We start from the raw sequence: 24,393 nt of genomic DNA on the forward strand, positions 1-24,393 counted from the left end.
CAGATATCAGCAACCACATACCTCCCCCATTCATGTATCATCAACTAAAATGTGCATCCCCATTTTGTTACAACTAAAAGCCAAAATGAGCTCGGTAGAGTTTGACAGCCCATCCACAGACCCTTGATACGGGATAAGAAGGAATTCAAATGTATACTTCGCAATACCTCGAAGCTTGATTTACCACACGTACGGCACGATGATACATGACCCTCCAAACATGGACTCATACACACATGCTTCTACTCTCTCACTAGGTCATACCCTTTTCACACCTACTCCTCTCTTCTTCCTTACCCCACCATGGAAATCAATTAACCCCTGACTTACATTTTTCTCCTTAAACGTTTTGTGGCAGTTATTATTGACTGCCAAAGGGTGGACTGTCGAAGTCAGAAAAATGTCTCTATGCACACTGCCATATTTGCACCGCACACTGGTCCGTGCTGCGCGTGCGTACGCTCTCCCGTGAAGGCGCATACCCGCAATAGCGTGCACTCGCAGGCGCGGTATGCGTATTTACGGTAGAGTTTATGTAGTCGTAGCGTGCGACTCATTCGTTACATATTTTCACAATTAATGTAGATTATAGATCATGGTCCCTTTGATAGATTAAAATAGAATGTCCCTGAGCTGAGGAATCCCTCTTTGCATCGTACGAAGGGTCTAACAGGAATCATACAGCAGTGTTTGGTACCCATCGGAAGAGTATTTAATTAGCAATATTCCGGTGTTGGTTTGGAGCGTATTAATCGCTCGTGCGAATAGTTATGGACATAAGAAGTTATGTCCATTTATTTATTATTATTTGTTCTTACTTAGTCATGCATCTGAACAGCTGGAGACAGGCATCAGTGGGTCTCAAATGTCTCTTTGACCTCAGAGATTCCCCAAACAATAGTTTGCATGTTAAGAGGGCCTCATATCTACACATGCATAAGGTAAACACAGGAATAGTAATTGAAGATCAATTGTACTCCAAATCAGTATCTTTCCCGCAGACGGAGTACAATAGCCTTTAATTACACTGAGCTTTTGAGACTCAATAAGGAGGGCCAACACCTGTGTTTACAAATGGGGCTGGATTTGTATACAGGAGAATGAGGGCTGAGATGTCATTGTCTCAACTGAAAGTGGACATCATGAATATAGAACAAAACCCAGACAGGATTCTGTTTTGTATTCGCCAAACAATCGCTCTCCAGAAGACAGGAATGTGTTAGTCATCACCCATTGTTTTGCATAACCAGGGCCACTGATATGAATCAACTTATGACCTTTTGTTATGATGCAGGGCCGAATTCCTTCGGCCAATGAACAATGGGATTGTAGGGACTATGAGATTGCATTGTGTGTGGGGCATAAATAGGCAGGCCGACCATATCCAACACACACTCTCTCATCAACGGTTATCTGCTGATAGCCGGGAGCTGGATATCGAGGCGCAGGCGATCATACCCTTTGTGCGTAAGTTTTCTCTCCGTAATCATTGTCTTTCTGTGAGCCAATCTCTCTCTCTCTCTCTCTCTATCTCTCTCTCTCCTCTTTTCTCTTATATCTCTCATAGTATTATAGTATTGTATTGTATTGCATTTAGGTCAGTGTAGTATTGTCTTTTTGTATTCATTGTTTAGTTCTGTGGTTAGGAAGTCTCTGTTATATTGTAGTGTATCATTTGTACTGTTATCCCCTTTTACAAATATATTAGATATAATACAGTTAATAGGCTTTGGAACCTAAACCAGTATCTGTGTATTTTCTATAGTGTTAAGTGTTCACTTGAGCGTCGGTGACGCTCAAGCAGCTTTGTAGTTAGTCAGGTTACACAAGGTTGCACTTACACCCTGTACTCACATTAAGGTATTCAGTGTATTTCATTGGTATAAGGTTTTAACATAAAGGTATAGTGTTGTGAGCGTCTGCATCGCTGGTGACCTCCTCGTGGTCTCGAGCGTAGGCTACGCTATAGCGAATCATTCCCCTAGACATAACCAATAACGTGTCCTGTGATCACTGGGCCGTGAGCGAACGTGACGCTTGAGCGTCTCGCCTACGGCTGAGCGATCGTTACGCAGATAGCGTACCATTACGGTACTTCTTAAGTAAACAGCGTACAGTGTTCTTAGCTTCATAAAGGGTTGTTTATAAGACAAAGGAATTTAGCATTGTCACTGTACAGAGATACTAAGGACAGTGATTTGGCATCCAGGAACTTAGGGATGAGCTTTTATTTCTCTCCATTATACATAGAAAGATTAAACTTGCCACTCTACGTTACAAGCTGAATCCGATTGAGCTATTTAGTACATTACTAGTGTACTAAATAGCACGAACCCCATCACAACAGTTGCCCAGATCAAGAACACTCTCCAGGAGATAGGTGTATATGTGTCAAAGTCAACAATCAAGAGAAGACTTCACAAGAGTGAATATAGAGGGTTCACCACAAGATGTAAACCATTGGTGAGCAATAAAACAGGAAGACCAGATTAGAGTTTGCAAACAACATCTAAAAAAGCCTTTACAGTTCTGGAACAACATCCTATGGACAGATGAGACAAATATCAACTTGTACCAGAGTGATGGGAAGAGAAGAGTATGGAGAAGGAAAGGAACTGCTCAGGATCCAAAACATACCACCTCATCAGTGAAGCATGGTGGTGGTAGTGTCATGGCGTGGGCATGTATGGATGCCAATGGAACTGGTTCCTTTGTATTTATTGATAATGTGACTGCTGATAAAAGCAGCAGGATGAATGCTGAAGTGTTTTGGCCAATATTATCTGCTCATATTCAGTCAAATGCTTCGGAACTCACTGGAAGGCGCTTCACAGTGCAGATGGACAATGACCCGACACATACTGCGAAAGCAACCAAAGCGTTTTTTTGAGGCAAATAAGTGGAATGTTATGCAATGGCCAAGTCAATCACCTGACCTGAATCCGATTGAGCATGCATTTCACTTGATGAAGACAAAACGGAAGAGAAAATGCCCCAAGAACAAGCAGAAACTGAAGACATTTGCAGTAGAGGCCTGGTAGAGCATCACCAGGGATGAAACCCAGCGTCTGGTGATGTCTATGCGTTCCAGACTTCAGGCTGTAACTGACAAAAGGATTTGCAACAAAGTATTAAAAAGTTAAAGTTTGATTAAGGATTCTGGAAACAAAGGAAGAAACAAGAGAGCGACTATGGTGTAGTATTTTTCAATCAGTTTTGTCTAGTGATGAGCAGATTCGGTTTTACTCGGATCTCAAAACAGAATCTTATTGGCTATCCAAAACACATGACATCTGTAAGCCAATAAGATGGCGTTTTGAGAACAGAGTAAAACCGAATCCGCTCATCACTAGTTTTGTCACACGCAAGATTATAGCGTACGGATTACGGCTTGACACATGGCGTATCAGTCCCCCATTCTTTAATCCAGGTTACTACTGGGGTCTAAATGCTGCTAGGAGACACAAAGAATCGCTATATAGCGCAGTATATTTCCGTATGTGGGATTAAATTCAGTTATCACACAACATTTATATGCGTACCAGATAAATAAATATTTGCATATCAGTATGTATATTGTATCCAGGTCTTCATCTAGGAGATGGTAATCAGATCGCACTTGGAAAATATGTCAAAGCTCAATTCACGAAACACTGATCCGGGCTGCGACCACATTAAGTAGTAAAGTACTTTTTGTTGAACTGGACGAGCGCACTGATCTACTGATTTACAATATTTGATTTAGGATTGTTTAGCTTGTACCATTACTTTTGGTCCCTTAAAAAGTGGGAGGCACATATAAAAACCATTTCAATTCCTACACCGTTCACCTGATTTTAATGTATATACCCTCAAATTAAAGCGGAAAGTCTGCAGTTAAAGCACATCTTGTTTGTTTAATTTCAAATCCATTGTGGTGGTGTATAGAGCCCAAAATATGAGAATTGTGTCGATGTCCCAATATATATGGACCAGACTGTATATTGCATAAAGCATAGGAGATAGGATTGACCCTTGAGGAACATTGCATGGCAGTGATAATTATACTCGAGAAGACTTAAATGGTTCCGTGCTTGGGTAATGTCTAATATGTTCAACAAGAGCGGATTTATTTCTCTCACAGCATGAAAATGGCTTCTCACCTGTGTGACTTCTCTGATGTGTAACAAGAGCTGATTTAGATGAAAAACATTTCCCACACTCAGAACAGGAATACGGCTTCTCACCTGTGTGACTTCTCTGATGTTTAACAAGATCTGATGTAGATGCAAAACATTTCCCACACTCAGAACAGGAATACGGCTTCTCACCTGTGTGACTTCTCTGATGTTTAACCAGATTTGGTTTCGATGTAAAACATTTCTCACACTCAGAACAGGTATATGGCTTCTCACCTGTGTGACTTCTCTTATGTGTAACAAGGGCTGATTTCTGTGTGAAACATTTCCCACACTCAGAACAGGAATACGGCTTCTCACCTGTGTGACTTCTCTGATGTTTAAAAAGATCCGATTTATATGCAAAACATTTTCCACACTCAGAACAGGAATACTGCTTCTCACCTGTGTGACTTCTCTGATGTGTAACAAGATTTGATTTCGATGCAAAACATTTCCCACATTCAGAACAGGAATACGGCTTCTCACCTGTGTGACTTCTCTGATGTTTAAAAAGACTCGATTTCTGTGCAAAACATTTCCCACACTCAGAACAGGAATACGGCTTCTCACCTGTGTGACTTCTCTGATGTTTAACAAGATTTGATTTAGATGAAAAACATTTCCCACACTCCGAACAGGAATACGGCTTCCCACCTGTGTGACTTCTCTGATGTTTAACAAGAGCTGATGTAAATGCAAAACATTTCCCACACTCAGAACAGGAATACGGCTTCTCACCTGTGTGACTTCTCTGATGTTTAACAAGAATTGATTTAGATGAAAAACATTTCCCACACTCAGAACAGGAATATGGCTTCTCACCTGTGTGACTTCTCTGATGTGTAACAAGATCTGATGTAGATGCAAAACATTTCCCACACTCAGAACAGAAATGCGGCTTCTCACCTGTGTGACTTCTCTGATGTTTAACCAGATTTGGTTTCGATGCAAAACATTTCTCACACTCAGAACAGGTATATGGCTTCTCACCTGTGTGACTTCTCTTATGTGGAACAAGGGCTGATTTCTGTGTGAAACATTTCCCACACTCAGAACAGGAAAATGGCTTCTCACCTGTGTGACTTATCTGATGTTTAAAAAGATCCGATTTATATGCAAAACATTTTCCACACTCAGAACAGGAATACGGCTTCTCACCTGTGTGACTTCTCTGATGTTTAAAAAGATTTGATTTCTGTGCAAAACATTTCCCACACTCAGAACAGGAATACGGCTTCTCACCTGTGTGACTTCTCTGATGTGTAACAAGATTTGATTTATATGTAAAACATTTCCCACATTCAGAACAGGAATACGGCTTCTCACCTGTGTGACTTCTCTGATGTTTAAAAAGACTTGATTTCTGTACAAAACATTTCCCACACTCAGAACAGGAATACGGCTTCTCACCTGTGTGACTTCTCTGATGTGTAACAAGATTTGATTTATATGTAAAACATTTCCCACACTCAGAACATGGAAATGGCCTCTCACCTGCCTTAGCTGGCTGATGAGTAATACGGTTTGTGTTCTGTGTAAAACATTTGGCATCTGTAGAACAGGGAAACTCTTTATCTAATCTCAGAGCTGTAATAGATGCACCAATATCAGAGTGATCAGGAGAACATTTCCCAGGATCAGGGGGATTAGTTGATAAAGCTGGATGTATAACTGGGGTAATGGGATTATCTCCTGGAGAATCCTGTCTACTGTCATTATCTGTTATGTCACAATCCAGGGATAACATTAGATGTACTTCTGAGATATTCCTGCTTGTGGGTCCATCTGCTGGAAATAAAATACATTAATATATAAAATGAGCAGACAAGACCCAGGATGTTACAGGATACAATATATAATTCTATAACTGACACTTTTTTTTAACCTGTAATCATTGCTTTTATGTTTATTAAAAAACAAAAAACTAGGATGCTTAGACTGGAGCTTAATCAACACTGAAGGCTCAAGTGGGATTACTAGAGGTGACACAGACGCTCATATGGGATTACTAGAGGTGACATGGAAACTCATGGGGGATAATTAGAGGTGACATGGGCGCTTATGTGGGATTACTAGAGGTGACGTGGCCGCTCATGTGGGATTACTAGAAGTGACACAGATGATCATGTGGGATTACTAGAGGTGACGTGGCCGCTCATGTGGGATTACTAGAGGTGACGTGGACGCTCATGTGGGATTACTAGAGGTGACGTGGACGCTCATGTGGGATTACTGGAGGTGACGTGGACGCTCATGTGGGATTACTAGAGGTGACGTGGACGCTCATGTGGGATTACTAGAGGTGACGTGGATGCTCATGTGGGATTACTAGAGGTGACGTGGACGCTCATGTGGGATTACTAGAGGTGACGTGGACGCTCATGTGGGATTACTAGAGGTGACGTGGACGCTCATGTGGGATTACTAGAGGTGACGTGGATGCTCTTGGGGGATTATTAGAAGTGACGTGGATGCTATTGGGGGATTATTAGAAGTGACGTGGACGCTTTTGGGGGATTATTAGAAGTGACGTGGACGCTCTTGGGGGATTATTAGAAGTGACGTGGACGCTCATGTGGGATTACTAGAGGTGACGTGGGCGCTCATGGGGGATTACTAGAGGTGACGTGGAAGCTCATGTGGTATTACTAGAGGTGACGTGGGCGCTCATGTGGGATTACTAGAGGTGACGTGGGCGCTCATGTGGGATTACTAGAGGTGACGTGGGCGCTCATGTGGGATTACTAGAGGTGACGTGGGCGCTCATGTGGGATTACTAGAGGTGACGTGGGCGCTCATGTGGGATTACTAGAGGTGACGTGGGCGCTCATGTCGGATTATTAGAGGTGACGTGGGCGCTCATGTGGGATTACTAGAGGTGACATGGATGCTCTTGGGGGATTATTTGAGGTGACATGGACGCTCATGTGGGATTACTAGGTGGTGACATGGACGCTCATGGGGGATTACTAGAGGTGACATGGACGCTCATTTGGGATTACTAGAGGTGACATGGACGCTCATGTGGGATTACTAGAGGTGACGTGGACGCTCATGTGGGATTACTAGAGGTGACGTGGATGCTCATGTGGGATTACTAGAGGTGACATGGACGCTCATGTGGGGTTACTAGAGGTGACATGGATGCTCTTGGGGAATTACTAGAGGTGACATGGACGCTCATGTGGGATTATTAGAGGTGACGTGGGCGCTCATGGGGGATTAGTAGAGGTGACATGGACGCTCATGTGGGATTAGTAGAGGTGATATGGACGCTCATGTGGGATTACTAGAGGTGACGTGGGCGCTCATGTGGGATTACCAGAGGTGATGTGGGCGCTCATGTGGGATTACTAGAGGTGACATGGATGCTCTTGGGGGATTATTTGAGGTGACATGGACGCTCATGTGGGATTACTAGAGGTGACACGGATGCTCATGTGGGATTACTAGAGGTGACATGGACGCTCATTTGGGATTACTAGAGGTGACATGGACGCTCATTTGAGATTACTAGAGGTGACATGGACGCTCATGTGGGATTACTAGAGGTGACATGGACGCTCATGTGGGATTACTAGAAGTGACGTGGATGCTCATGTGGGATTACTAGGAGGTGACATGTACGCTCATGTGCGATTACTATAGGTGACACTCACAATCATGTGGGATAACTAGAGGTGACACGGGTGCTCATGTGGGATTACTAGAGGTGACATGGACGCTCATGTGGGATTACTAGAGGTGACACGGACAATCATGTGGGATGACTAGAGGTGACATGGACGCTCATGTGGGATTACTAGAGGTGACATGGACGCTCATGTGGGATTATTAGAGGTGACATGGACAGCTCGTCTGGGCACAGATTCAAACAGAGGTCTGGAGGAGGGACATAGAGGGAGGAGCCAGAGCACACTAGTATGCAAATTCTTGCTTAAAGTGCCCTATCTCCTGCGGAGCCCGTCTATACCCCATGGTCCTTACGGAGTCCCCAGCATCCTCTAGGACGTAAGAGAAAAGAATATTGTTTTTTGTAGCAAAACTACAAGTCCCAGCAAGCCTCCCCCGCAAGCTGGTACTTGGAGAACCACAAGTACCAGCATGCAGGGGGGGTGGGCGCTGGTACCTGTAGTTCTACTTTAAAAATACCCAAATGAAAACAGTACACACACACACACACACACACCGTGACATACATGTACACCGTCACACAAATACTTACCTATGTTGACATGAAGCAGTCGGTCCTCTTCACCAGTAGAATCCATGGGGTACCTGTAAATAAAATTGTACTCACAACCATCCTGTGTAGATCGGTCCTCTTCTGAGCTTGTAATCCACGTACTTGGCTAATTAATAAAACGCAAAACACGATCCACGCCTTGCCTTTCCTCGACTGCCGGGACCCCCTGTGACTGCTGTCAAAGAGGGTCCCTTCAGCCAATCAGGGAGCGCCACGTTGTCAGGCGGCGCACTCGAGATACAATGTAGCGCATAGGCACTCCATTGTATCCAATGGTGGGAACTTTGCATCAGCGGTTGAGGTTACTCGTGGTCAACCGCTGACCGCAAAGTTCCCACCACTGAATATAATGGAGCGCCTATGTGCTATGCGCCGCCTGTCAGCTCAGACGCGCACAGCCAATCAGGAGAGTGCCACGACGTATTGCTCCCTGATTGGCAGAAGGGACCCTCTTTGACAGCAGTCACGGGGGGTCACGCCAGTCGGGGAAAGGGGTCCCATGTGTAAACATGGAACCCCTTTCAGTGCGTGGATCGTATTTTGCGTTTTATTATTTTGCCAAGTACGTGGATTACAAGCTCAGAAGAGGACCGATCTACACAGGATTGTTGTATAATTTTATTTACAGGTACCTCGTGGATTCTACTGGTGAAGAGGACCGACTGCTTCATGTCAACATAGGTATGTGTGTGTCGGTGTGCATGTATGTAATAAAGTTATACTGTCACGGTGTGTGTGTGTACTGTTTATTTGGGTATTTTTTTGTAGTAGAACTACAGGTACAAGCGGGCCCGTTTACCCCCCCACAAGCTGGTACTTGTGGTTCTCCAAGTACTAGCATGCAGGGGAGGCTTGTTGGGACTTGTAGTTTTGCTACAAAAAAACAATATTATAATTTTTTACACTTGGCTAGGGAGGAGGGGGGGGGGGGGGGGGACAGCCTCGGGCTTCACCCCTGGCCCTTGGGTGGCTGGAAGGGGATCCCCACTCCTCCAGGGTACCCCAGCCAGGGGTGACTAGTTGGGGATTTAATGCCACGGCCGCAGGGACTGGTATAAAAGTGTCCCCCGGCTGTGGCATTATCTCTCTAGCTAGTGGAGCCCGATGCTGGTGTGAAAAAACAAGATTTTACTTACCGGTAAATCTATTTCTCGTAGTCCGTAGTGGATGCTGGGGACTCCGTAAGGACCATGGGGAATAGATGGGCTCCGCAGGAGACAGGGCACTTTAGGAAAGAATTTGGATACTGGCGTGCTCTGGCTCCTTCCTCTATGTCCCTCCTCCAGACCTCAGTTAGAGAAACTGTGCCCGGAAGAGCTGACATTACTAGGAAAGGATTTGGAATCCAGGGTAAGACTCATACCAGTCACACCAATCACACCGTACAACTCGTGATAACCTTACCCAGTTAACAGTATGAACAACGGAGCATCAGATCAACCTGATGCAACCATAACATAACCCTTATTTAAGCAATAACTATATACAAGTATTGCAGAAGAAGTCCGCACATGGGACGGGCACCCAGCATCCACTATGGACTACGAGAAATAGATTTACAGGTAAGTAAAATCTTATTTATTTTTGCTAACGTCCTAGTGGATGCTGGGGACTCCGTAAGGACCATGGGGATTATACCAAAGCTCCCAAACGGGCAGGAGAGTGCGGATGACTCTGCAGCACCGATTGAGCAAACACAAGGTCCTCCTCAGCCAGGGTATCAAATTGTAAAACTTTGCAAAAGTGTTTGAACCTGACCAAGTAGCTGCTCGGCAAAGCTGTAATGTCGAGACCACTCGGGCAGCCGCCCAAGAAGAGCCCACCTTCCTTGTGGAGTGGGCTTTTACCGATTTTGGCAGCGGCAATCCAACCGCAGAATGAGCCTGCTGAATCGTGTTACAGATCCAGCGAGCAATAGTCTGCTTTGAAGCAGGAGCACCCAGCTTGTTGGATGCATACAGGATAAACAGCGACTCAGTTTTCCTGACTCTAGCCGTTCTGGCTACATAAACCTTCAAAGCCCTGACCACATCTAGTAACTCGGAAACCTCCAAGTCACAAGTAGCCACAGGCACCACAATAGGTTGGTTTATATGAAAAGATGACACCACTTTTGGCAGAAATTGTGGACGGGTCCGCAATTCTGCCCTGTCCATATAGAAAACCAGATAGGGGCTTTTATTTGACAAGGACGCTAATTCTGACACACGCCTAGCTGAAGCCAAGGCTAATAGCATGACCACCTTCCACGTGAGAAATTTTTACTCCATGGTTTTAAGTGGCTCAAACCAGTGTGACTTCAGGAAACACCACCACATTAAGATCCCAAGGTGCCACTGGAGGAACAAAAGGGGGCTGAATATGCAGCACTCCCTTTACAAATGTCTGAACTTCAGGCAGAGAAGCCAGTTCTTTTTGAAAGAAAATAGACAGGGCCGAAAACTGGACCTTAATGGAACCCAATTTTAGTCCCAAAGTCACTCCCTCCTGTAGGAAGTGAAGGAAACGGCCCAGCTGGAATTCCTCCGTGGGGGCATTCCTGGCCTCACACCACGCAACATATTTTCGCCATATACGGTGATAATGTTTAGCAGTCACGTCCTTCCTAGCCTTTATCAGCGTAGGAATGACCTCATCTGGAATGCCTTTTTCTGCTAGGATCCAGCGTTCAAACTCCATGCCGTCAAACGCAGCCGCAGTAGGTCTTGGAACAGACAGGGCCCCTGTTGCAACAAGTCCTGTCTTAGAGGCAGAGGCCATGGGTCCTCTGAGAGCATTTCTTGCAGATCTGGATACCAAGTCCTTCTTGGCCAATCCGGAACAATGAGTATTGTTCGCACTCCTCTTTTTCTTATGATTCTCAGCACCTTGGGTATGAGAGGAAGAGGAGGGAATACATAAACCAACTGGAACACCCACGGTGTCACTAGTGCATCTACAGCTATTGCCTGAGGGTCTCTTGACCTGGCGCAATACCTCTGTAGCTTTTTGTTGAGGCGGGATGCCATCATGTCCACCTGTGGCAGTTCCCACCGACTTGCAATCTGCGTGAAGACTTCTTGATGAAGTCCCCACTCTCCCGGGTGGAGGTCTTGCCTGCTGAGGCAGTCTGCTTCCCAGTTGTCCACCCCCGGAATGAACACTGCTGACAGTGCTCTTACGTGATTCTCCGCCCAGCGAAGGATTCTGGTGGCTTCCGCCATTGCCACCCTGCGCCTTGTGCCACCTTGGCGGTTTACATGAGCCACTGCGGTGATGTTGTCAGACTGAATCAGCACCGATTGGTCGCGAAGCTGAGTCTCCGCTTGACGTAGGGCGTTGTATATGGCTCTTAGTTCCAGGATATTGATGTGAAGGCAAGTCTCCTGACTTGACCACAGACCTTGGAAATTTCTTCCCTGTGTGACTGGCCCCCACCCTCGGAGGCTTGCATCCGTGGTCACCAGGACACAGTCCTGAATGCCGAATCTGCGGCCCTCGAGAAGGTGAGCACTCTGCAGCCACCACAGGAGAGACACCCTGGCCCTGGGGGATAGGGTGATCAGCCGATGCATCTGTAGATGTGATCCGGACCACTTGTCCAACATATCCCATTGAAAGGTCCTCGCATGGAACCTGCCAAAGGGAATGGCCTCATATGATGCCACCATCTTTCCCAGGACTTGCGTGCAGTGATGCACCGACACCTGTTTTGGTTTTAATAGGTCTGACCAGTGTCATGAGCTCCTGAGCCTTCTCCATCGGGAGATAAACCCTCTTCTGGTCTGTGTCCAGAATCATGCCCAGGAAGGGCAGACGAGTCGTAGGAATCAACTGCGACTTTGGAATATTTAGAATCCAGCCGTGCTGTTGTAACACTTCCCGAGAGCGTGCTACGCTGATCAGCAACTGCTCTCTGGACCTCGCCTTTATAAGGAGATCGTCCAAGTATGGGATAAATGTGACCCCTTGATTTCGCAGGAGCACCACCATTTCCGCCATCACCTTGGCAAATATTCTCGGTGCCGTGGAGAGACCAAACGGCAACGTCTGGAATTGGTAATGACAATCCTGTACCACAAATCTCAGGTACGCCTGATGAGGTGGATAAATGGGGACATGAAGGTATGCATCCTTTATGTCCAGAGACACCATAAAATCCCCCCCTTCCAGGCTTGCGATGACCGCTCTGAGCGATTCCATTTTGAACTTGAACCTTTTCAGGTATATGTTCAGGGATTTTAAATTCAATATGAGTCTGACCGAACCGTCCGGTTTCGGTACCACAAACATGGTCGAATAATAACCCTTCCCTTGTTGAAGGGGGGGAACCTTGACCACCACCTGCTGAAGATACAATTTGTGAATTGCAGCTAACACAATTTCCCTCTCTAAGGGGGAAGCTGGCAAGGCCGATTTGAGGTATCGGTGAGGGGGCATCTCTTCGAATTCCAGCTTGAATCCCTGAGACACAATCTCTATTGCCCATGGATCCACCTGGGAGTAAACCCACTTGTGGCTGAAATTTCGGAGACGCGCCCCCACCGGGCCTAGCTCCGCCTGTGGAGCCCCAGCGTCATACGGTGGATTTAGTGGAAGCCGGGGAGGACTTCTGTTCCTGGGAACTAGCTGTGTTATGCAGCTTCTTTCCTCTGCCCTTGCCTCTGGCAAGAAAAGACGCACCTCGGACTTTGTGTTTTTGTGATCGAAAGGACTGCATTTGGTAATACAGTGCTTTCTTAGGTTGTGAGGGAACATATGGCAAAAAGTTTGACTTTCCAGCAGTAGCTGTGGAGACCAGGTCCGAGAGACCCTCCCCAAACAACTCCTCACCCTTGTAAGGTAAAACCTCCATGTGCCTTTTTGAGTCCGCATCGCCTGTCCATTGCAGAGTCCACAGGACCCTTCTGGCAGAAATCGACATTGCATTTATTTTAGAGCCCAGAAGGCTAATGTCTCTTTGAGCATCTCTCATATATAGGACAGCGTCTTTTATATGCCCCAGGGTCATTAATATAGTATCCTTGTCCAAGGTATCAAGTTCCTCAGATAAGGTATCCGTCCATGCTGCTACAGCACTATACACAGGCCGACACAATTGCCGGGCTTAGTAAGGTACCTGAATGTGTATAAATGGACTTCAGGGTACCCTCTTGTTTTCTATCCGCAGCATCTTTTAGGGTGGCCGTATCCTGTGACGGCAGGGCTACCCTCTAGGATAAGCGTGTTAGAGCTTTGTCCACCCTAGGGGAGGATTCCCAGCGTAACCTGTCCGTTGGCGGGAAAGGATACGCCATAAGCATCCGTTTAGAAATCTGCAGTATTTTATCTGGAGATTCCCAAGCCTTTTCACATAACTCTTAATTCATGTGAAGGGGGAAAGGTCACCACCTGCCTTTTTTCCCCCATACATATGAACCCTCTTGTCAGGGACTGGGGTTTCCTCTGTGATGTGCAACACATCCTTCATTGCTATAATCATATAACGGATGGCTTTAGCCAATTTAGGCTGTAACTTTGCATCATCGCAATAGACACTGGAGTCAGAATCCATGTCGGTATCTGTGTCAACAATTTGGGATAGTGGGCGCTTCTGAGACCCTGACGGCCTCTGCAACATAGGATCAGGCATGGGCTGAGACCCCAACTGTCCTAAGGTTTCAGCTTTATCCAACCTTTTATGCAAGGAATTAACATTATCATTTAAAACCTTCCACATATCCATCCAATCAGGTGTCGGCGCCGTCGGCGGCGACCCCACATTCATTTGCTCCCGCTCTGCTTCCACATAGCTTTCCTCGTCAAACATGTCGACACAAGCGTACCGACACACCACATACACAGGGGATGCTCTTTTTGAAGACAGTTCCCCCACAAGGCCCTTTGGAGAGACAGAGAGAGAGTATGCCAGCACACACCCCAGCGCTATATGTTCCAGGAATCACACAGTAACTTAGTGTTAACCCAGTAGTTGCTGTATAATATGTTTTTGCGCATTTATGTGCCCCCCCCCCTCTCTTTTTACCCTCTTCTACCGTGAATCTGCAGGGGAGAGCCTGGGGAGCTTCCTATCAGCGGAGCTGTGGAGAGAAAATGGCGCTGGTGAGTGCTGAGGAAGAAGCCCCGCCCCCTCAGTGGCGGGCTTCTGTCCCGCGTTTCTGTACACAATTATGGCGGGGGCTCATGCATATATACAGTGCCCAACTGTATATATGCCCAACTTTTGCCAAGAGGTCCTAATTGCTGCCCAGGGCGCCCCTCCCCTTCACCCTACAATGACCGGAGTATGTGGGTGTAGTGTGGGAGCAATGGCGCACAGCTGCAGTGCTGTGCGCTACCTCAGTTTGAAGACTGGAGTCTTCTGCCACCGATTTTGAAGTCTTCTTGCTTCTTTCACCCGGCTTCTGTCTTCCGGCTCTGCGAAGGGGACGTCGGCGCGGCTTTGGGATCGGACGACAAAGGGTGAGATCCTGTGTACGATCCCTCTGGAGCTAATGGTGTCCAGTAGCCTAAGAAGCAAGACCTATCTGCAGAGAGTAGGGCTGCTTCTCTCCCCTCAGTCCCACGATGCAGAGAGTCTGTTGCCAGCAGATCTCCCTGAAAATAAAAAAACCTAACAAAATACTTTCTTATAGCAAGCTCAGGAGAACTCACTAAACAGCACCCAGCTCGTCTGGGCACAGATTCAAACTGAGGTCTGGAGGAGGGACATAGAGGGAGGAGCCAGAGCACACTAGTATCCAAATTCTTTCTTAAAGTGCCCTGTCTTCTTTACGGAGTCCCCAGCATCCACTAGGACGTTAGAGAAATACGGGGGACCTACGTCTTTTGTCCCCCATATTTTTGGCACCAGGACTGGACGCAGAGCCCGATGCTGGTTGTTAAAATACGGGGAATCCCCTGTCATCCCCCCCCCCCCGTATTTTTACAACCAGGACCGGCTCAAAGAGCCCGGGGCTGGTTATGCTTAGGAGGGGGGACCCCACGCATTTTCTTTCAGGATTTTTAACCCATTCCCCCAGAAAAACATGCTCTGATCTCTCCTTATTATTTTAGTCAGTAAAAAAAAAAAATATATAAAAAATTATATTAAATAATACTTGTGGCTCCTAAATAGACAAACCAAGTAGATAATCCCTTCTAATATAAATAGATATGCTACTACCAATAAAAAAAAACACCAAAAAAACATGTTTTAATTTTTTTTTATTAGATCACGCCAGCAAAATGAGGCGGACTGAAACTGACGAAATGACTGTCGAAAAGCACTGTTGTCGAATCGACATTCTTCAATTGAATATACTTTTGTCGAAAAGCTGCATTTTAACCATTGCAGACATGTCGAATTTGACAAATGTCGAATTGCAAAAAGTCGAATCTGAAACGGACTTTTTTTTGTCGAAAAGTACTGTATTGCAATGTTGAATCAGTTTTTTTTGTCGAAAATGCCCCGTTTTTCGGCATTTGCGGCAATTCGACCGCAATTGCATATGGCCCTATATCTATCTCACTGGGGCTCTGCACTCACTATAATAACTAACAATAATAAACAGTGGAGATTTAGTTCACCTATTGACCAATGCATTTAAGCCTGCAGCCCCCGACAAGGGACCCCACTATACTGCAGGCTCTGCTCTATTGCTCAAAATAATTACCATAAAAACAGCTATCACATTAGTGTTACACTTTAGGTATGCTGCTACCTGGTCTAAAGCTCACAGCAACTTACCTTATATAGGTGAGACCATTACCTACACACCTAATGTAAAGCACCCAGGAGAACAGCGGACACAATCTATAATTAACTTAAATCAGAGTGCATGAGAGAATGTGACCACAAAAAGATTAATGAAAAACTAATCTAATAAACAAAAAGAATATATATATATATATATATATATATATACATACATACATACATACATACATACACACACATATACATATATACATATATACTCCTATGTAACCTGTAGAGCTGCACAGACCAGTAGATAGACATTTATGTATGTAGTAAGGCTACTGGGAGACCTTAAATTGAGCAATATTGGATCTGACCATTACATTCCCTAAAGTCATAACCTCAGTACTGCACAGAGCAGGAACTATTATTCACAAGTAATTAGGAATTTGTTCATCAGGAACAAATCCACAATTACCGTTTAAAGTTTACACAATTATTTGAAGTCTACACAATTGATATTTGAAGTTAACAAGACTTACGGTCGAATTACCAGGGTAACTCTTTTTCTTTGAGAAAAAAGGTACTACCACCTATACGCGCTATCCAATACAATACAAAAATGATAGTGAATGATGTACAAACAATGTAATATCAATGATGGATATCCCAAATTATGTGAAAATATATATAGAAGGACATCTTTTTCTTTGAGGTCCACAGGATCCACAGTCCTTGTATTGGGGTGTAGGTGGTAGGAGTTGACTGGGCACCACACAGTTAAGCTTTTAGCTCCCATGATGCACCGGACCTCCTCCTCATATACCCCACCTCCAGCCTAGGGAAGCTAGTTTTGTTAACAAGCCAAAAGGCAGGAGCCGGATTTCAGGAGAAAAGGAAGACTTGAACATACAAGACACACTATCAAGCAGAGTAGAAAAAATCAAAGGGGGGAAGAAATTGGATTTTAATTACCTGCCGGTAAATCCTTTTCTCGTAGTCCGTAGAGGATACTTGGGTCCACATTAGTTCCATAGGGAATAGACAGGTCCACTAGGAGCATGGGCACTTTAAGAAATTAATAATGTGGGCTGGCTTCTCCCTCTATGCTCAGTCTACCAGACTCAGTCTAGAAACTGTGCCCGAGGAGACGGACATACTTCAAGAGAAGGATTTAACTGAACAGTAGTGAGATTCGAACCAGCACACACAACCAAGAGGAAAGCCATGCTAACCAAACTTGAAAAGGAACAGCAATGGCTGAACCAACTATAATACTTAACCAAGTAACAGTGCAGAAAAACGAAGCACCGGGCGGGTGCCCAGCATCCTCTACGCACTACGAGAAAAGGATTTACCGGTAGGTAATTAAAATCCTATTTTCTCTTACATCCTAGAGGATACTGGGGTCCATTTAGTACCATGGGGATGCACCAAAGCTCCCAAAACGGGTGGGAGAGTGCGGAGGTTCCTGCAGAACTGATTGATCAAACTGAAGGTCCTCAGCGGCCAAAGTATCAAACTTGTAGAACTTAGAGTTCGACCCTGACCAAGTAGCCGCTCGCAAAGCTGTAAAGTCAAGACACCCCGGGCAGCTGCCCAGGAAGAAACCACCAACCGAGTAGAGTGGGCCTGAACCGATTTTGGAACCGGCATGCCTGCCGTAGAATAAGCATGCTGGATAGTAAGCCTGATCCAGCGAGCAATAGACTGCTTTGAAGCCGGGCACCCAATTTTATTGGGATCATAGAAAACAAACAGTGAGTCAGATTTCTGTGACAAGCCGTCCGCTTCACATACATTTTCAAAAACCTCACAACATCTAAGGACTTTGAAGAAGCAGAGGTGTCGGTAATCACCGGAACCACAATAGGTTGGTTGATATGAAATGCAGACACCGCCTTAGGAAGAAACTGCTGACGCGTTCTGAGCTCAGCGTGATCCTCATGAAAAATCAAGTAGGGGCCCTTGTGAGACAATGCCCCCCAGTTCCGACACGCGCCTGGCTGAAGCCAGGGCCAACAGTGTAACTGTCTGCCACATAAGAAACTTTACGTCCACTGCCTGTAAATGCTCAAACCAATCCGATTGGAAGAACTGCAACACCACGTTGAGATCCCAAGGTGCCATAGGAGGCCCAAAGGGCAGTTGGATGTGCAGAACACCCTTCAAAAAAATATGAACCTCAGGAAGAGACGCCAATTGCTTCTGGAAGAAAATGGACAAGGCCGAAATCTGGACTTTCAAGGAGCCCAAACGGAGGCCCACATCCACTCCTGCCTGCAGAAAAAGGAGAAACTGTCCCAGCTTAAATTCCGTCGCAGGAATTTTCCTGTTCTCACACTAAGACTTATTTCTTCCAAATACGGTGGTAATGTTTAGACATTACCCCCTTTCTGGCTTGGATCAAGGTTAGAATAACCTTATCCGGAATCCCTTTCTGGGCTAGAATTTGACGCTCAACCTCCATGCCGTCAAACTTAGCCGCGGTAAGTCTTGATAGACTAACGGCCCCTGTTGCAGAAGATCCTCTCAAAGAGGAGGAGGCCACAGGTCCTCCAGGAGCAACTCCAGTAGATCCGTGTATCAGGCCCTTCTTGGCCAGTCCAGAGCAATAAGAATTGCTTGAACCTTTTCCCTTTTTATTTTTTTTGAGAATCCTTGGGATTAACGGAAGTGGTGGAAACACGTAGACCATCTGGTAGACCCATGGAGTCACCAGAGAGTCTGCCGCCACTGATTGCGGGTCTCTCGACCTGGAACAATATCACAAGCTTCTTGTTGAGACGAGAGGCCCTCATGTCGATTTGGGGAAGTCCCCACCGACGTGCCAGGGACCCGAACACCTGCGGGTGAAGGCCCCACTCTCCTGGATGGAGGTCGTGTCTGCAGAGGGAATTTGCTTCCCAGTTGTCCACTACCGGAATGAAGATTGCCAACAACGCCACCACGTCTTTATGCCCAGAGGAGAATCCTTTTTACCTCCGACATTGCAGCTCTGTTTTTCGTTCCGCCTTGTCGGTTTATGTATGCTACTGCCGTCACATTGTCCGACTGAACTTGTATGGCCTGATCTTGAAGAATATGGGATGGGAGGCGTTGTATACGCCCCGAGTTCCAGAATGTTGATCAGAAGTATAGATTCTTGACTTGACCATTTTCCTTGGAACTGTTCCCCTTGGGTGACTGCTCCCCAACAACTGAGGCTTGCGTCTGTGGGTAGCAGAATCCAATTTTTAATCCCGAACCTTCGGCTAGGTGAGAAGTCGGAAGCCACTGCAGAAGAGAAATCCTGGCTCTTGGCGACAGACGTATCCTCTGGTGCATGTGGAGATGCGATCTGGACCATTTGTCCAACAGATCCAGCTGGAAGGGCCTTGCGTGAAACATTTCATATTGCAGAGATCAGTAAGAGGCCACCATCTTCCCCAAGAGGCGAATGCACAGGTGCACCGAAATCCGGGTAGGTCTTAGAATGTCTCGTACCCTCGACTGGATCACCAATGCCTTTTGCATTGGGAGGAATACCCTCCGCGCCTCCGTATCCAGTATCATTCCCAGGAACGGAAGCCTCCGTTCACTCCCCGCAAGCGGAGGAGCAACATCAACTCTGCCATCAACTTGGTGAATACCCGTGGTGAGTCCAAATGGCAGGGCCTGGAACTGGTAGAGGCAGTCCTGTAACACAAACCTGAGATAAGCCTGATGAGGCTGCCAAATCGGGACATGGAGTTATGTATCCTTGATGTCCAGAGACATCAGGAATTCCCCATCCTCCAGACCTGAGATCACCGCTCTCAGAGATTCCATCTTGAATTTGAACACCTTTAATTATGGGTTCAGAGACTTTAGGATTAAAATGGGTCATACCGAACCGTCCGGTTTTGGCACTACAAACAGTTTGGAATCATAACACTTGTTTTGTAGGTGAGGTGGAACTGGCACAATGACCTGAGTCTGTACCAGTTTTTATTTTTTTTATCAATAATTTTTATTCAGATTTTTTTTTTGTTATGCAAAACAGGGGTACAGAAAGAAAAGGAGAGGGGGGGAAGGGGGAGTAGTAAATACATAAGAGAGACATTTTGTATACTTATACATACATTTCAAAATTGATCAAACATGTGTATCAGAAGGAGTACAATGGACATAATGTAGTGAGGGGTACATAATAAAGGAAAAATAAAAAATGAATGAGTCCACAATAACTCCAAGAACTGCAACCAAGAGCACCGAGTGGCCCCATGCCTAGGAAGGGGAGGCGTCTCCAACTAGGGGAAGGGTGTGAGGGTGAATGTCCGGGGAGGACGATCGCCGTACTAAGTTGGCTCCCTCACCCTCCGTGGTAAAGAGCATCCAAGGCTTCCAACGCACTAGAGGGGACTTGGCAGAGAGGGAGCAAGGCATATACTCAGTCTCCATCAAGAATTGCCTCTGAATTTTATGTATGACTTTCATTAGGGGGGGGGGGGGGGGTACGGATTGTTTCCAGTTCTGGGTTCAGGCCGCTCGGGCTGCAAGGCAAATATGACCCAAACCATATTGTAAATTAGCACCTACGGTGCGCGGGTAGACATTTAGTAAAGCGATGAGTGGGGTGGGGGTCAGGGTGAGTCCCAGTACTTTATTATTCAACCCAAACACCTCGACCCAGTACGACTTAATAGAGGGGCAGGTCCAAAAAATATGAAAAAGATGGCCCACCTCACCGCTGAGACGCCAGCAAAACTTTGAGCATGCAGGCCAAATCGTGTGCAACCTATCGGGTGTGAGATATAACCTATGCAGTAACTTGACGTGCATCTCGGAATGGTTTAGGCATTTGGACATAGTGAAGGATGACAGAAAAATGTGTTGCCATTGGGGTTTGGTAAGGGTACAGCCAATATCAACCTCCCACCTGATTTAGGCTCTAGTTTTAAGAACGGGAACTAATGCTAGTAGTGTCTTGTACCAGAAGGAGATCTCACCTGCAGAGTCATCCTTAAGAAGACGACCCACGACTTGAGACATAGTAGGGTGCAATGGGGAGGGGGTAAGGTGTAGGCTGTTCCACCAATGTTGTATTTGATAGTATCTGAGCCTCTCAGATTCAGGTAAAGCAAAGCGTTCTTGGATGGTAGAGAAGGAGCTGAGCACGGGCCCGTTGAGCAGAACTCCTAGTAGACCGATCCCCCTAAAACACCAACCTGTCAAAATTAAGATTAGGGATTAGGGCGGTTACTGTACGTAGGGAAATTCGAGGCAAGGTATGAAGGGGAGAATATGAGTCGATGGTCAGTTTATCCCAGACCTGTAAAGTGGCTCGGGTTGAGGGGAGAAGGCGTAGATCCGAGGGTCGCATAGATTTAGGTAGCCAAAAAAGATCCCTAAAGGGGAACCTGGGGCAGGTTAGTCCCTCCAAACACGTCCACTCCGAATGGACATCACTAGTGAGAGCTTTAATCTGAGCCAAAAGGCAAGCTTCTTGGTATAGAGGGAGGTTTGGCATGTCGAGGCCGCCTACTCTCCTAGGTAATGACATCCTGGCGCGGGACAATTTAGGTGGTCGCAAAGACCAGACATAATTGGTGAGGATAGTAGTAACCTTATCTAAATATTTCTTGGGGAAGACAAAGGGGATTGTGCGAAACAGAAACATTAATTTGGGAAGCAACAACATTTTAAAAGGCGGCCAGGAGTCCCAGCCATGATATCTCATAGATGAGCCACAATTTGGTGGACAATTGTAGCGCAGTCAGTAAAGGGGGGAGGTTAACATCAAATACAGAAGAGGAGGATGGGGGGATATGGATACCCAAATACTTTATCAAGGTTGTTTGCCAATTGTAGGGGTATTTAGTACGCAGAGGGGCCATGGAATGAGCGAGATTGATAGGCAGAGCGTCAGTTTTAGTTGTGTTTAATTTGTAGTAGGACGCTGCAGAGTACCTATCTATAATATTGTGTAAATGAGGGAGTGAGGTGCAGGGGTCGGTTACAAATAAAAGAACATCATCTGCAAATAAGCATAGTTTATGGGGGACGGTGCCTAGATGGAATCCTGGGAACTGTGAGTCCGCCCGAATCTTAGCAGCCAAGGGTTCAATCGCCAGGACAAAAATGAGAGGGGAGAGGGGGCAGCCCTGATGCGTGCCATTGTAGATTGGGAAGGAGGAAGACAGGAAACCATTACTAAAGGCCCGGGCCGAGGGCGAGCATAGATGACAGGATACGGTCGCGGAAGCCAAATTTCAATAATACTTCCCGTATGTAGGTCCAGTTTATGCGGTCGAAAGCCTTCTCTGCATCTGAGGATAACAGGAGGAGGCCCTGATCACGGGCTATGGAGTCTACGAGGTTAAATACCCTACGGGTATTATCAGACGCTTGTCGACCGGGGATGAATCCAACTTGATCAGGGTGTATCAAGGAGGGAAGGAGGGCGTTCAGTTGGTGAACTATCAATTTAGCATATATTTTAATGTCTCCGTTTAACAGCGCGATGGTAGTTTTGGCAAGAAGTCAAGTCCTTACCTGGTTTGGGGATCGTGACAATACGAGCCTCCAGCACCTCCGTTGGGAGAGTGCCCTGAGAAGTGATTTCATTATAAACTGTTACCAGGGAGGGAGCCAGGAGGTCCTGGAGTGAAGCATAAAAATAATTTATAAAGCCGTCTGGGCCTGGGGCCTTATCTTTAGGGAGGGATTTAATCGCCCTTAACGTGTCCGTGGTCAACCAGGGAGCATTCAGTACTTCTAATTGGTCATCGGTAATGGAAGGAAGTTTCAAGTCAGTGAGGAAGGAGTTGATAGAGGGAAGAGTGGGCTGCGGGGTAGAAGGGTCAGTCGAGAGATTATAAAGTTGGGAATAAAAGTCAGCAAACTGATTTGATATCTCCGAAGGGTTAGATATTTTGGCGCCTGTTGGGGATATAATAAGCTTAATTCTATTCCTAGCTTGTTGCACTCTAAGCTTACGAGCAAGCAGTTTTCCCGGTCTATTCCCCGCCAGGTAAAATTTCTGACGCATCCTGTTTAATGAGGCCTGGGTACGCACCATAAGCAACGTCTGAAGCTGGAACCTGTCACAACCCGGTCCAGTTTGCCCTGCCGATGGGTCACTTACCCCTCCTGCCGCATGCAGATTCGCTCCATCACAAAGTACCCGTGTCCGCTGTCACTTACAAGACATACAGGCTTCAGTATTTCCCGGCCTGGTAGGCCACAAGCTACATCAAAGCCTGACCTAGAGTACTGCTGTGTCAAGTCCCACTCACCTGACCATGGTTCAGCCAATCGTTAGCCAGTATGATCTCACTGCACCATCTGATTCTGCTCAGCCTATCTTAATTAGCCAAGGGGTATATGTTCCGGTTACTGGCTCTCAGTCTTCGCTAGTTCATTGTCTAGCTCAGCTCTAGCTGAGTGAAGTTAACTGTGTTTCCCTGCAGGTGCAGTTTCTTTCCTAAGTGCTGCACAGTATTGTTATCCAGCTCTAAACCTGTGCAGGCCTTTCCTTTGGCTGCACAGGTAATCTCATCAAGCTCCTGACTGCTGGTGCCAGCCAGCACCTGAGATTTCAGCCTGTTCCAGTTCCCTGGATCCACTCCGGTTATTCACAAACTACCATCCTGTTCCGTGTTCAGTTTGCATCCAGTCCAAGTCATCTCAAGAGTGCTTCCTGATCCAGTTCTACAGTGACCATCCAGCCGGTTACCTCACTGCTAAGGTCAGCCACTCCACCATACTGGACTGCAGCTACAAGTAAGGAGAGTGTTGTACATCATTATGGTTTCATCCCAGTGTTAGCCTGGTTACTACTATCACACTCTCTCATACATCATCCATTCACCAACCCCAAAACCCTTGGTGGTCTAGTGGTCACGATCCCGCATTTTCTTGCCGAGACCCGGGTTCGATTCCCGGCCAGGGGATGGTATTTGCCAGCTTACTTATACACCTCCAAGTACTTGCACAGACATTTCCTGACTCCGGATTTACAAACAAATACCAGTCTGACAGTATGAACTAGCCTCATGGATCCGGCTGAAGGAATTTGTCTGTCACCGGACCTCCTGAATAATATTGCAGGTCGTCTGGAGGGTCTGGAGGTAACAAATCACCAGCTGGCACGATGCATACGAGGAATCTCTACCCGCCAAGATCAATTTCTGACTACTGCTACAGGACCAGGAGTTCTTACCCATCCTGTACAATATGCTGCTTCTGTGCCCAGACTTCACCTTCCTACACCTGATAAGTTTGATGGAAACCCCAAGCTATGCCGGGGTTTTTTTAACCAATGTGACGTACATTTCACTCTACAACCTGCCAACTTTCCTTCG

General features: G+C 46.2%; 1 protein-coding gene and 1 pseudogene across 1 annotated transcript in view; one reads left to right on the forward strand and one right to left on the reverse strand.

Moving 5' to 3' along the window:
* The window catches only part of LOC134983786 (zinc finger protein 850-like), a 197,181-nt pseudogene that overhangs the window by 153,533 nt on the left and 19,255 nt on the right, over nucleotides 1–24,393 (reverse strand).
* LOC134983787 (zinc finger protein 585A-like) overlaps nucleotides 1–24,393 on the forward strand; it is a 197,291-nt gene that overhangs the window by 113,965 nt on the left and 58,933 nt on the right. The gene's annotated exons all lie outside the window — the stretch shown is intronic.

This window comes from Pseudophryne corroboree, assembly GCF_028390025.1.
Source record: "Pseudophryne corroboree isolate aPseCor3 chromosome 3 unlocalized genomic scaffold, aPseCor3.hap2 SUPER_3_unloc_24, whole genome shotgun sequence".
NCBI classification, from domain to species: Eukaryota; Metazoa; Chordata; class Amphibia; order Anura; family Myobatrachidae; genus Pseudophryne; species Pseudophryne corroboree.